The following is a 15,475-nucleotide window of genomic DNA, read 5'->3' as shown; positions in this document are numbered from 1 at the left end:
TGTATTCTATAGGCAGGGGAGAGGAGACTTGGAGGCACAGTGGAATGTGGATATCTATGAGAGAAGATGCATTATAATTGGCAATAGTAGCTGAGCAGAAACCAAAGATTTTATGGGACATACAGGACTTCACTGAAATATCTGCAGCATTACATAAAGCTTAACATCTGTTGTAGGGAAATTAAATATATTTTTCAAAACCTTCTATTATACTGTGTTTAAACATCAGTATTTCTCTAACGTCCTAGTGGATGCTGGGGACTCCGTAAGGACCATGGGGATAGACGGGCTCCGCAGGAGACATGGGCACTTTAAGAAAGAATTTAGGTTCTGGTGTGCTCTGGCTCCTCCCTCTATGCCCCTCCTCCAGACCTCAGTTTGATACTGTGCCCAGACGAGCTGGGTGCTTTTCAGTGAGCTCTCCTGAGTTTGCTGAGAGAAAGTATTTTGTTAGGTTTTTTATTTTCAGGGAGCTCTGCTGGCAACAGACTCCCTGCATCGTGGGACAGAGGGGAGAGAAGCAGCCCTACTCTCTGAAGCTAGGTCCTGCTTCTTAGGCTATTGGACACCATTAGCTCCAGAGGGATCGTCCGCAGGATCTCACCCTCACCGTCCGATCCCAGAGCCACGCCGCCGTCCCCCTCGCAGAGCCGGAAGACAGAAGCCGGGTGAGTATGAGAAGCAAGAAGACTTCAAATCGGCGGCAGAAGACTCCGTTCTTCACTGAGGTAACGCACAGCACTGCAGCTGTGCGCCATTGCTCCCACACACCTCACATACTCCGGTCACTGTAAGGGTGCAGGGCGCAGGGAGGGGCGCCCTGGGCAGCAATTGGGACCTCTTTGGCAAAAGTTTAGCATATATACAGTTGGGCACTGTATATATGTATGAGCCCCCGCCAAAAATTGTACATTTAAGCGGGACAGAAGCCCGCCGCTGAGGGGGCGGGGCTTCTTCCTCAGCACTCACCAGCGCCATTTTTTCTCCACAGCTCCGCTGAGAGGAAGCTCCCCAGGCTCTCCCCTGCAGATACACGGTAGAAGAGGGTAAAAGGAGAGGGGGGGCACATAATTAGGCGCAAAAATCAACATAAACAGCAGCTACTGGGTTAACATTAAGTTACTGTGTTATTCCTGGGTTTATAGCGCTGGGGTGTGTGCTGGCATACTCTCTCTCTCTGTCTCTCCAAAGGGCCTTGTGGGGGAACTGTCTTCAAAAAGGGCATTCCCTGTGTTTGTGTGGTGTGTCGGTACGCTTGTGTCGACATGTTTGACGAGGAAGGCTATGTGGAAGCAGAGCGGGAGCAAATGAATGTGGTGTCTCCGCCGACGGCGCCGACACCTGATTGGATGGATATGTGGAAGGTTTTAAATGATAATGTTAATTCCTTGCATAAAAGGTTAGAAAAAGCTGAAGCCCCAGGACAGTCAGGGTCTCAACCCGTGCCTGATCCTATGTCGCAGAGGCCGTCAGGGTCTCAGAAGCGCCCACTATCCCAAATTGTTGACACAGATACCGATATGGATTCTGACTCTAGTGTCGATTACGATGATGCAAAGTTACAGCCTAAATTGGCTAAATCCATCCGTTATATGATTATAGCAATTAAGGATGTGTTGCACATCACAGAGGAAACCCCAGTCCCTGACAAGAGGGTACATATGTATGGGGAAAAGAAACCGGAGGTAACCTTTCCCCCCTCACACGAGCTAAATGAGTTATGTGAAAAGGCTTGGGAATCTCCAGATAAAAAACTGCAGATTTCCAAAAGGATTCTTATGGCGTATCCTTTCCCGCCAACGGACAGGTTACGCTGGGAATCCTCCCCTAAGGTGGACAAAGCTTTAACACGCTTATCCAAGAAGGTAGCCCTGCCGTCACAGGTTACGGCTACCCTCAAAGATGCTGCGGATCGCAAACAGGAGGTTACCCTGAAGTCCATTTATACACATTCGGGTACCTTATCTGAGGAAATTGAGACCTTAGACAAGGATACTATATTGTTGACCTTGGGGCATATTAAAGACGCTGTCCTATATATGAGAGATGCTCAAAGAGACCTTAGTCTACTGGGTTCTAGAATAAATGCTATGTCAATTTCTGCCAGAAGGGTCCTGTGGACTCGGCAATGGACATGTGATGCCGACTCAAAAAGGCATATGGAGGTTTTACCTTACAAGGGTGAGGAATTGTTTGGGGAGGGTCTCTCGGACCTGGTCTCCACAGCTACTGCTGGAAAGTCAAATTTTTTGCCATATGTTTCCTCACAGCCTAAGAGAGCACCGTATTATCAAATGCAGTCCTTTCGATCACAGAAAAACAAGAAAGTCCGAGGTGCGTCCTTTCTTGGCAGGGGCAGAGGAAAGAAGCTGCACAACACAGCTAGTTCCCAGGAACAGAAGTCCTCCCCGGCTTCCACAAAATCCACCGCATGACGCTGGGGCTCCACAGGCGGAGCTAGGCCCGGTGGGGGCACATCTTCGAAATTTCAGCCGCAAGTGGGTTCACTCCCAGTTGGATCCCTGGGCAATAGATATTGTGTCTCAGGGATACAAGCTGGAATTCGAAGAGATGCCCCCTCACCGATACCTCAAATCGGCCCTGCCAGCTTCCCCCCACGAGAGGGAAATAGTGTTAACTGCAATTCACAAATTGTATCTTCAACAGGTGGTGGTCAAGGTTCCCCTCCTTCAACAAGGGAGGGGTTATTATTCGACCATGTTTGTAGTCCCGAAACCGGACGGTTCGGTCAGACCCATATTGAATTTAAAATCCCTGAACATGTACCTGAAAAGGTTCAAGTTCAAGATGGAATCACTGAGAGCGGTCATCGCAAGCCTGGATTTGTGGTACAGGATTGTCATTACCAATTTCAGACGTTGCCGTTTGGTCTCTCCACGGCTCCGAGAATATTTACCAAGGTAATGGCGGAAATGATGGTGCTCCTGCGGAAGCAAGGGGTCACAATTATCCCATACTTGGACGATCTCCTCATAAAAGCAAGATCAAGAGAGCAGTTGCTGATCAGCGTAGCACTTTCTCTGGAAGTATTACGGCAACACGGCTGGATTCTAAATATTCCAAAGTCGCAGTTGGTTCCTACGACTCGTCTGCCTTTCCTAGGCATGATTCTAGACACAGACCAGAAAAGGGTTTATCTCCCGATAGAGAAAGCTCAAGAACTCATGACACTGGTCAGGAACCATCACTGCACTCGAGTCCTGGGAAAGATGGTGGCATCATACGAGGCCATTCCCTTTGGCAGGTTCCATGCGAGGACCTTTCAATGGGACTTACTGGACAAGTGGTCCGGTCACATCTTCAGATGCATCGGTTAATCACCCTATCCCCCAGGGCCAGGGTGTTTCTCCTGTGGTGGCTGCAGAGTGCTCACCTTCTCGAGGGCCGCAGATTCGGCATTCAGGACTGGGTCCTGGTGACCACGGATGCAAGCCTCCGAGGATGGGGAGCAGTCACACAGGGAAGAAATTTCCAAGGTCTGTGGTCAAGTCAGGAGACTTGCCTTCACATCAACATCCTGGAACTAAGGGCCATATACAACGCCCTACGTCAAGCGGAGACCCTGCTTCGCGACCAACCGGTTCTGATTCAGTCAGACAACATCACCGCAGTGGCTCATGTAAACCGACAAGGCGGCACAAGGAGCAGGGTGGCGATGGCGGAAGCCACCAGAATTCTTTGCTGGGCGGAAAATCACGTAAGCGCACTGTCAGCAGTGTTCATCCCGGGAGTGGACAACTGGGAAGCAGACTTCCTCAGCAGACACGACCTCCACCCGGGAGAGTGGGGACTTCATCAGGAAGTCTTCGCACAGATTGCAAGTCGGTGGGAACTGCCACAGGTGGACATGATGGCATCCCGCCTCAACAAAAAACTACAGAAGTATTGCGCCAGGTCAAGAGACCCTCAGGCGATAGCTGTAGACGCCCTGGTGACACCGTGGGTGTTCCAGTCGGTCTATGTATTTCCTCCCAAGGTGCTGAGAATAATAAGAAAGAGGAGTGAGAACAATACTCATTGTTCCAGATTGGCCACGAAGGACTTGGTATCCAGATCTGCAAGAAATGCTCACAGAGGACCCGTGGCCTCTTCCTCTAAGACAGGACTTGTTGCAGCAGGGGCCCTGTCTGTTCCAAGACTTACCGCGGCTGCGTTTGACGGCATGGCGGTTGAACACCGGATCCTAGCAGAGAAAGGCATTCCGGATGAGGTCATTGCTACGCTGATAAAGGCTAGGAAGGACGTGACAGCTCAACATTATCACCGTATATGGCGAAAATATGTTGCTTGGTGTGAGGCCAGGAATGCCCCTACGGAGGAATTCCAGCTGGGCCGGTTCCTTCACTTCCTACAGTCAGGAGTGAATTTGGGCCTAAAATTGGGTTCCATTAAGGTCCAGATTTCGGCCCTATCCATTTTCTTTCAAAAGGAGTTGACTTCTCTACCTGAAGTTCAGACGTTTGTAAAGGGAGTGCTGCATATTCAGCCCCCTTTTGTGCCTCCAGTGGCACCTTGGGATCTTAACGTGGTGTTGAGTTTCCTGAAATCCCACTGGTTTGAACCACTCAAAACGGTGGAGTTGAAATATCTCACGTGGAAGGTGGTCATGCTGTTAGCCTTGGCTTCGGCTAGGCGTGTGTCGGAGTTGGCGGCTTTGTCACATAAAAGCCCCTATCTGGTTTTCCATGCGGATAGAGCAGAATTGCGGACCCTTCCACAATTTCTGCCGAAAGTGGTTTTATCCTTTCATATAAACCAACCTATTGTGGTGCCTGTGGCTACTACTGACTTGGAGGATTCCGAGTTGCTTGATGTGGTCAGGGCTTTGAAGGTTTATGTAGCCAGAACGGCTAGAGTCAGGAAAACAGAGTCTTTGTTTATCCTGTATGCTTCCAACAAGCTTGGTGCTCCTGCTTCAAAGCAAACTATTGCTCGCTGGATCTGTAACACGATTCAGCAGGCTCATTCAGCAGGCTCATTCTGCGGCTGGATTGCCACTGACAAAATCAGTTAAGGCCCATTCCACTAGGAAGGTGGGCTCGTCTTGGGCGGCTGCCCGAGGGGTCTCGGCATTACAGCTTTGCCGAGCGGCTACTTGGTCAGGTTCAAACACTTTTGCAAAGTTCTACAAGTTTGATACCCTGGCTGAGGAGGACCTTGTGTTTGCTCAATCGGTGCTGCAGAGTCATCCGCACTCTCCCGCCCGTTTGGGAGCTTTGGTATAATCCCCATGGTCCTTACGGAGTCCCCAGCATCCACTAGGACGTTAGAGAAAATAAGATTTTACTTACCGGTAAATCTATTTCTCGTAATCCGTAGTGGATGCTGGGCGCCCGTCCCAAGTGCGGAATTCTTCTGCAATACTTGTATATAGTTATTGCTTCAATAAGGGTTATGTTGTGGTTGCATCAGGGTTGACCTGATGCTCTGTTGTTCATACTGTTAACTGGGTAAGTTTATCACAAGTTATACGGTGTGATTGGTGTGGCTGGTATGAATCTTGCCCTGGATTACCAAAATCCTTTCCTTGTACTGTCAGCTCTTCTGGGCACAGTTTCTCTAACTGAGGTCTGGAGGAGGGGCATAGAGGGAGGAGCCAGAGCACACCAGAACCTAAATTCTTTCTTAAAGTGCCCATGTCTCCTGCGGAGCCCGTCTATCCCCATGGTCCTTACGGAGTCCCCAGCATCCACTACGGACTACGAGAAATAGATTTACCGGTAAGTAAAATCTTATTATTACTTACAGATTTTTAAATTCTGTTATGTTTTAATTCATAAACAAGTGATAGTATGAGGACTTATCTCCAATTGTTACAAACCTTACAGCTTTCTAGAAGTTGCACCAGGAAACCAAGAAATTAATAGTATTATATCTGCTGTTTATACAGTAGTTAAGTAATCGGAGCACAACGTAACCACAAAATGTGTTGGCGCACACTTATATGCAGCTATACTAAATACAGAAACAATAATTCTGTATTTTTGTCTTCCATGAGAAATTCAGACCTCCGATACAATGCGGCAGGACACAAAGCTGAAAGCACCTACAGAACCAGTGTAAAGGGTGACTACACAATGCTTAAGAAGAGATTTGCCTGAATTGGAAAATGAAGTACCCACAGCTAACTCACAGTGGCTGCCAGATAAAACACTTTAAGTTGATAAAGGAGCAAAGCGTGACATTTCCAGGGTTGAGCACTGCATGCAGCTGTAATTGACATGCATTAATTCTGACATTTCCTTAAAAAATGCTGTTTACCTTTCACAGTACCGTCACCTGCCACTTCTGCCTCACTTTTTTACAGCTATAAGACAAGACAATGACCTTCCAATCTAATTATCCTTCCAAAGTCTCATGGGATCTATACAATAGTTATTGGTAAGCTTTATTCAATACCTTCACATGTGCCAAACAAACAGTAATTACACCATTTATAAGGGCACTTGTGTTGTATATTACATTTTGTGACTTTGTAATGTGTTTTACAGTCTCCTTGCTCCCCCTTCCGCACAGCTGCTGCTGCTGCTACTAGTACACTGTGAGCAGCGGGCAGTGTGCACTGCGTAAGCCTCCTATGTACCTGTATGGAGAGGAGCACACATGGATGGCACACAGGTCCCAGCAGCTCTGACACAGGCACTGCATCCAGCGGCACAGCGTGGTGTGCACACCACTCTTAGCGTCACCGCAGACTCCATAAGCAATTCAATACTGTTCCTACTCTACCCCCGTTGCTGCTCAGCCAAGGAATTGGGCTGTATTCTGATTGGACGAATTACATATTGCACAAGGAGGTGAATGGGGCCGCTATACTCAAGAGGCAAACCATAAAGCACCGGAAACAAAGTGCCAGGTGCGTGGCAGTACATAACGACATCGCCCAAAGCACTGGCAGCACCATACACATACTTGTAAACACTAGAGAGCCAACATCAGTGACTAAACTTCCGTCAAAAGAGACATTCTGTCAGTAACTTCTGCAGCTGGACTTGGTCTCCAGCAAGATGGCTACTATACTATTACTTCTGGTATCTGGTTTGTTCACCTTTATATTACTCTGGGAGCACACATCTCTCCCTCTGTTGTTTTGTGTGACACACTTCAAACAAGCGTGGGATCAGTTAGTACCAAGACAACATGGTTTACAGGAAATTACTAGATACGTTACTTATAACATTGTAATTCAGTTGTAGCTTTACATTATACATATTTTATATGTATTTTAAAAAAAATGTATATATAGATAGATCTATATAGATAGATATCTATATGTATGTGCGTGTGCATATACATGTGTGTATATATAGACAAAAAGATAATAAAAGGGAGCTCAAATATATATAAGCCTATCTTAATTGCAATTGTCCGTACGATACATAGTAAAGGCATTTTATATTTTCTTCAAACAATAAAACCGTATCGGTTTCCCGGAAACGTAAAGCTGGTGCATGTCCCAATAGGAAAGATGTGCCTTCCCTGAAGTTCGTTTAAATGTGCCACTTGTTTTCAAGCTCACAAACTCTTCATACATAGGTATATAATAGCGATATTGTAAATAGACCCTCATACCGGAAGAAGACACCCCAAAAAAAAGGCAAAAATACCACTGCTAAATACATATAATGCTTTTTACAAATCGATTGAAAAACTTTGTTAAAACATAGAATAACTTTCTGCTTCATACATCTCTTGTTGAGATGTGGTTTATTATTTGAATTGCGATGGAGGTCGTAACAAGGGATTATTCGCAAAGTGAGTGACAGGGGAGTGGTCAGGTAAAACACAGGCGTCATGGCCGTTCAGATGGCGTTTTCTGGGCGTGCATAAATTAGCACTTTTGATCTTACTTGCTACTGGAGTGCACTCAGCGTCCAAGGAGAAAAGTTCAGCCTGCGCGTCTTTAAAGGAACGAAGAATCTGTGTGACAACCTGATTTGCAATGATGGTACCAGTGTTTCTGCATTTGTATGTCATTGAACGAAAATGATGAGACAGCAGTGAGCGCCCCTATGCTCAGGTTAGCTTCTGCCCATATTAGCATATAATCGCAAATGTGAATGGCAAAAAATAGCAACAGCAGTAGCAAGAGCAACCACTTCAGAATTAGCTCCATAGTCATTTGTAAAAATATAGGACCAGGGCTTGCAAGGAATGCATGTTGAAAATAATCATGCCACACATTATGCATTAAAATGGTCTTGACATGCTTGGTAATTGGATTTATGGTGAATATCATTTGTAAATTTTATTTCCTTTTTAAAACTTATCATTTCTAAAGTTATTTTTGGGATATCACACAGATGGTTGCACAGCTGTACCAAACAGATCTTAAGGTGCATACACACAGTGAGATATTAACTATCTCTGATTTTGACTTTGTGATTTCCCCTGAACTCCACGAAGCCCTGAACCACCGATATTGACTATCTTTACTTGAGATTTGACTACGTGAGATTTTGATTAAGTGCCAATTTTGACTTAAGGGCCGTATTCACGGGCCGATTTGGGGAGAGATGTGTGCTGAGCGGTTCACTCAGCACACATCTCTCCCCCCGCTCAGCACAGCGCGATGTGTGCTGAGCGTGCGGGGGGAGATGGGGGGCCGCTCATTTCACCCAGCGGGTGAAGTGAGCGACCTGCTAGATTGGACAATCTAGCGATAGCGATGCGCGGGGCTCGCTGTGAGGAGTACACACCGAGTGATCGCTGCTTAAAATCTAAGCAATCTAGTCAGATTGCTTAGATTTTAAGCAGCGATCGCTCCGTGAGTACCCCCCTTAATACTATGTACTAGATTGTACACAATATAGTCAAGATTGACTTGCCTGCACAGTCTATCTTTTCTTGTGATACCAACCCCGCGGGAGTGCGTATCGGTATCGCAAGCTGCGTACACACGGTGCGATTTGCACTATCCTTACGATTTTTATAGTCAAAATTGTAAGGTTACATCGCACTGTGTGTATGCACCTTTAGTATGTAGAATAATAAATAATTATACCACTAATCAGGGCCAGATTAAGGGCCAAATGAGCCTGGAGCTGAAAATGTTCAAGGGCCCCTATGCTGAGCCATGTGGACCCCATTGAATATCACCTAGAGTTACCGCCTTATCCCTTTAATTCTGGACACATATTAAATACACAGGTTCTGTGGCTGGCTGACTTAAAGACTCCATTTCACCTGTTGTTTATCAGCCACAGAACCTGTGTAATTAATGTGTCTAGAATTAAATGGATGAGGTGGTAACCCTACTATTACCCCACTATTTCCCTAAATACATAAAATTTAATAATTTTGTGAGAAAACTAAATACAATTTTTATGCTTATAATTAAAATTTATGGTGAATTTGCCGCCAGTGAGGCAGTTGGCCATCATCGTGGTGCGTTGATGATGGGCCTATTTTTATGTAGAGGTCTGGAGCTCCATCCACCCCATTGCTAAACTGGTCCTGCTACTAATAGTAAAACAAATACAGTAACACGGATTACTAGAAGCTGTGCATGAACTTATCCCACAGACACGTAAATGACATCACCAGAAGTGACAGGCGGCCTGCAGAGAGATGCAGACCATTAAACATGGCAGCGCAGAGCCTAGGCAGGAAGTCCATTACTTTCAGTTTAATCTAATTGTACCATTCATATTCCTACCTTGTTATGGCACGTTAAACACCTTACTATAAATGTGCACAGCACTATTTACACTTATATTCCTTCCTGAATTTAACCTGTTCTGTAAAAACATAAATAAATGTTTTATTTTTTATTTCAGAAGTAAAAGAAAAAAAAAAAATCAGTCAACCATACTTTAAATGCAATTACTGCTGTAACAATTGATTCTGCTAAGCTGATCCAAACACTTCCATACTTCCAGCTCCCGGTGTGAAATGCAACTTCCTAGAATTCTCTTTATTCCATGCTTAATAGAGCATCTCTTCATAGTGATATCACCACACCAGACCTGGTGTCTTAGTCTGGTAAATGTAATGGTCTACTATTAGCCTTAAAACCTCAGCCTGTTGACATGAAAGATGGCTTGCTGCACACACCTGCTTCAATTGGCCTTTGTGCTTGAACTAAGCTACCGTAATCCATACAGTCTTTCAATTAATAAATAGCCCAGTTTGACTTTTAGTTAGAAAAATCTATCAAAAAGCGCACATTATATATTCTTCAGAAGTACTGGTTTAAAAAATGCTCAAAACCAAAATGTGATCACACACACACACACACACACACACACGTACACACACACGTACACGTAGTAAGTAGTTAGTGGTGACCCATTGCTACTAATGCAGAGTATAAAAAACCTTGTCGTCTCTATTGTTCTTGTATCCTCCATTCTCGTGACAGTGCCTAAAAATCCCAAACTCATCCATGGAGTGAGGCACCTGGCCTCATTGGGTAATGGATGGTCGGAAAGAACTGAAGTGTCCATAAGGGACTTTCTTTATTCAGAGCCAAGACAAAACCATTAATAAAAACAATTTAATTTAAATAAAAGTAAAATGCCAATTTTTACCCTCTCCATACACCGTTATTCAACTAGCATCAGATTTTCCAGTAAGAATACGGAATACACCACGTTTACCTACAATAAAATGCCAATTTTTACCCTCTCCATACACCGTTATTCAACTAGCATCAGATTTTCCAGTAAGAATATGGATTACACCACGATTACCTACAATAAAATGTTGGTTGATGCCCAGTTTATGTTATCAATGACTTTACAGAGAAATACAATCTTGTAACTTATGGCCTGAAGTGAATATCATCTCTTGTTAAAGATATGTTACCACGTTCTTTACTAAAACACTCCTATAGTAATAAAGTTACGCAAACAAAGGTTGTATATTGTAGGCCCAAATGTTTTATCACATTTTGTATATTCCTTAATATTGTGCCATCTCCATCATGCTCAGTGGGAGCCAGAGCACATGCCAACATCTTTTTTGTAATTTTTGCGGTTGGATCGCGTTTTGCAATCCAACCTGAATTAGGCCCTATGCCTAAACCTTCCCTACTACCACTGAAATACAAAGGAGGGGTGAGGATACACAGTGTAGTCCAGCACCTTAATGTTATCACGTCATATGTGTATACATAACATGCTGCATATGTAGGCAAGTTAGCCATGTGTAAAGGATCCGATCACTCTAATATCATTGAGTACATTAGACATGGGACATCACAATTCTACTGAATTGTTAAAAACATGCTGTTAAAGATAGCACAAAGCAGCAGAGTATACATACAAACTATATAAACATATGATTCATTGTTTCCATGTGCCCTAACATTAAAGATCACAAGACGAGTCGTACATTGAAACCTTATGTTACTCTTGTCTGTGCATACGGTGGCAGCAGATGGGAATCTACTGAAGCAGCAAACATGTGCTGTCCTACCTGCTGGCATCACTAGTACATGAGCAATATCTAGAACACATGTAATGGGAACGATAATCTCTTCAAAGGTAACTTGAAGAACAAAGAATCTGTTACAAGATGTAGTTGCCAGTGGCAGCATTTGTGTGCATTTGTATTATAGTAATAAAGGAGACTAATAACACATACAGCCAATCTGTTTGGGATATAAAAAAAAAAAAACTAAGAAAAATCCATTATATTTGAATTAGATTTTACATAATAAAAAGTTAGATACTGATATTTATTTTCCTTTACTGAATCAATTAAATATGACTTATCTAAGAGACATTTGTATAGTGATGATTATGTTGTTATGATGTAATTATTACATGTGAATAGTATAGATATAATACACATTACATAGGCTGTACATGAAAGTGTCTGAGGTTAGCAGTCACAAAGATGTTTGACGATGGTCATGTTCCATGGGATTACAATTCTATATCAAAGATATGAATAACTTACATTATATATATATATATATATATATATATATATATATATACTGTATATATAAATTTTAACACTTGCTCTTTAACCTCTCTGCCACAAAAAAAAACATATTAGCAGGGCGGTGGTTTTACGCAGTTCATATTGGGGGTTAATCGGAGTTGTTAGCAATTGGGAAATAACATGTTACACGGCACGGGGGGCAGATATAACGTGCAGAGAGAGTTAGATTTAGGTGGGGTGTGTTAAAACTGAAGTCTAAATTGCAGTGTACAAATAAAGCAGCCAGTATTTACCCTGCACAGAAACAAAATAAACCGCCCACTCTCTGCACCCACCTGCAGTGCAACATAGTTTCAGAGGCGGATTTAGACCTCGTGGGGCACTAAGCAGGACACCAATTTGGGGCCCCCCTTCCTCAAACAATCCCCCCCCCACCCCCATAACTCTTCCAGTCATTCAGGGGAAGGGATGCGGCCACACAATCAGAGCCGGCCCTAGCTATAGGCAAGCTAGACAATTGCCTAGGGCATTTGGAATGCCAAAGGGCATTCAAGCCTGCCTAGCGCCGATGGACAGTGACAGAGCCTGCAGCCAGTGGTCTTAGCTATTGTACTAATGAGTCTAGTGACTCATAGGGGGTAATTCAGATCTGATCGTAGATGTGCTAAATTTAGCACATCTACGATCATTTACTCAGACATGCGGGGGGACGCCCAGCACAGGGCTAGTCCGCCCCGCGTGTCTGGCTCTGCCTTCCCCCGCAAGGGTGCAAAAGCATCGCACGGCGATGACTACATTGTCACTGCTGCTGCTGTGAGTGCGACGCCAGCGTTCCCTGAGCCTCACCGTCCACTGGCTCCTTCCCTGCAGGTGAGGGTGGCAGATAGGACACATAGAAACATGGAAGGGGGGGGACACACATAGAGAGACATAGAAGAGGGGGTGCAGGGAGACATAGAAGGTGGAGGGACACACTCACATAGAGAGAGACATAGAAGAGGGGGTGCAGAGAGACATAGTAGCGGGAGGGGGGAGAAACATGGAGAGACATAGAAAGGGGAGGTGCACAGAGCCATAGAAAGGGGAGGAGGGACACACCGACATAGAAGGGGGGACAGAGAGACATAGAATGAAGGGGATGATGACACAGAGAGACAAAGAATGAAGGGGGCGACAAAGAATAAAGTGGGGGAAGCCATTTGACACAGAGTGAATGGAGGGGGATATGGTGAGAGGCACAGGCTAAATATGATGGTGTGGCAGAGAGACATATTTGGAAGATTATGTGGCTGAGAGATGATGCAGGGGGTGGGGGGAGATGATGGTGTGCTGAGAGATGGCGTAGTGGGGGAGATGATGGTGTATTGAGAGATGACAGAAGGGGGAGATGATAGAGTTCTGAGAGATTACTAAATGACTATACTAGATACCCCTTATACTCCACTACATCACTACACTAAATACCCCCCATATGCCGCACTAAATGACTACACTAAATACCCCCATACGCAGCACTAAAGGACTACACTAAATACCCCCATATGCAGCACTAAATGACTACACTAAAGGACTACACTAAATACCCCCATATGCAGCACTAAATAACTACACTAAAGGACTACACTAAATACCCCCATATGCAGCACTAAATAACTACACTAAATGACTACACTAAATACCCCCATATGCAGCACTAAATGACTACACTAAAGGACTACACTAAATACCCCCATATGCATCACTAAATGACTACACTAAATACCCCCATATGCATCACTAAATGACTACACTAAATACCCCCATACGCAGCACTAAAGGACTACACTAAATACCCCCATACGCAGCACTAAATGACTGCACTGCACTTTATTCCCCACAATATCATTTTACACATCCTTGTGGCACCCTCCACGTGAACTTACCAAGATGAAGTTCTCTCTCTGTCCACCGGAGCTTCAGAGTCAAGGGCGACACTGCAACATGGTAGAGTGGTAGGAGGAGGCAGGGCCACGAGAGAGAGAGAGCTGGGTAGAGTGGAAGAGAAGTGGCGGGCTGAGTGGAAGGGGGCGGGGCTTGGTCCTATGGCCAGGACAGTGCTAGGTAGGGAAAGGGGGGACTGGCTGAGGGGAAGTAGGGGTCAGGGCCTAGTCCTCCGGCCGGGACAGAGCAGGGTAGAATGGAGGCGGTGGCAGGGCTGGCTGTGTGGAAGAAAGGGGCGGGGCTTGGTCCTCTGGCCGGGGCAGCACATTGTAGAGGGAAAGTTAGGACTGAATGAGGGGAAGCGGGTGGGGTCTGATCCTCGAGCTGGGACATAGAAGGTTAGAAGAGGAGAGGGGGCAGGACTGGCTGTGGGAAAGAAGGGGGCGGACTTAAGTCCTCCAGCCATGACAGATCACGGAGAAGGGAAGCAGGGACTGGCTGAGGGGAAAAAGGGAATGGTGACTGATCCTCCGTCTGGACCAGGGCAGGTTAGAAGGGAATCAGGGATTGGGCTGACTGAGCGGAAGAAGGGGCGGGGCCTGGTCCTCTAGCCTTGATAGAGCGGGCAGCGCAATGGCGGGTGGTGCAGCACCATGGGTGGGGGGCAGTGCAGGTACGATGGGTTGGGGGCAATTGGACCAGCCCAATCCGCCCTGAGCACTGCACTGCAGGGATCAACTGAAAATAAACTACAGCTCCCGACAGCCCTGCTGGGAGCTGTAGTTTATTTTCAGTTTCTTTGCTGTAGTGTCGAGCCGGGCTCATGCTTAGATTAAGCCGTGTCACATGGCCCCCTCAGACTCGCCGGGCCCTAAGTGGCTGCTTTGGCCGCCTAACGGCAAATCCGCCTCTGCAAAGTTTTGGCCAATTGCTAACTTTTTTGGATTGCCAACAACTCTGAATAACCCCCACTGGCTGGTATATGCATTTCTGCAAGGAAACTAAAATGGCTGTGTGAAATGTATGGATGTTACAACAGCTCAAATGACTGCAGTCCCTTTTTGAAGTGTAGCAGATCTCATTTGGACACCATCTGAAAGGTATTGGAGGAGTTTCAGCAAGTTCTTTTAGTGGTGAGAAGACAAGAAAGGAGAATACAGCATGCCCAGTAAAGTCACCATTATGGAGCCAGCAAAGCAGCATAGTGGCATTGCTTCTGACAAAGCTCCAGCATTGCTTAACTTAAGTGTGAATTAGGGATCAAACATTCCGTTGTAATTCCTAAAGTATATGTGTCAGAGTCTTTACTTGTCATGGGCAAAGGACTGGGTCCGTGTGCAACAACTGCATTCCGCCCACAGTGTGACAATATGGTATCTATAAAAGCGGAAACTTTACAGACTGAACATATTACACTAGTTACCCCACAGTCAGATCCTTGTTTTGGCAATTATCCAAGCCTAGAGACAGATTGGTGCACACAATGGGGGTAATTCCAAGCTAATCGCAGCAGGTAATTTTTTAGCAGTTGGGCAAAACCATGTGCACTGCAGGGGAAGCAGATTTAACATGTGCAGAGAGAGTTAGATTTGGGTGTGGTGTGTTCAATCTGCAATCTTATTTGCAGTGTAACAATAAA

The 15,475-nt window shown here is 45.3% G+C and overlaps 1 protein-coding gene and 1 long non-coding RNA gene across 3 annotated transcripts in view; one reads left to right on the top strand and one right to left on the bottom strand.

The window, feature by feature from the left end:
* The window catches only part of LOC135016305 (uncharacterized), a 44,353-nt gene extending 36,138 nt beyond the window's left edge, over positions 1-8,215 (top strand). The window contains exon 3 of the long non-coding RNA XR_010214444.1: positions 6,028-8,215. This is a non-coding gene — a long non-coding RNA (uncharacterized LOC135016305). The remainder of the gene's footprint in view (positions 1-6,027) is intronic.
* The window catches only part of ENOX1 (ecto-NOX disulfide-thiol exchanger 1), a 1,047,374-nt gene that overhangs the window by 785,809 nt on the left and 246,090 nt on the right, over positions 1-15,475 (bottom strand). The gene's annotated exons all lie outside the window — the stretch shown is intronic.

The sequence above is a fragment of the Pseudophryne corroboree genome, chromosome 2 (genome assembly GCF_028390025.1).
Source record: "Pseudophryne corroboree isolate aPseCor3 chromosome 2, aPseCor3.hap2, whole genome shotgun sequence".
Lineage (NCBI taxonomy): Eukaryota > Metazoa > Chordata > Amphibia > Anura > Myobatrachidae > Pseudophryne > Pseudophryne corroboree.
This window is presented reverse-complemented; position numbering and strand designations above follow the sequence as displayed.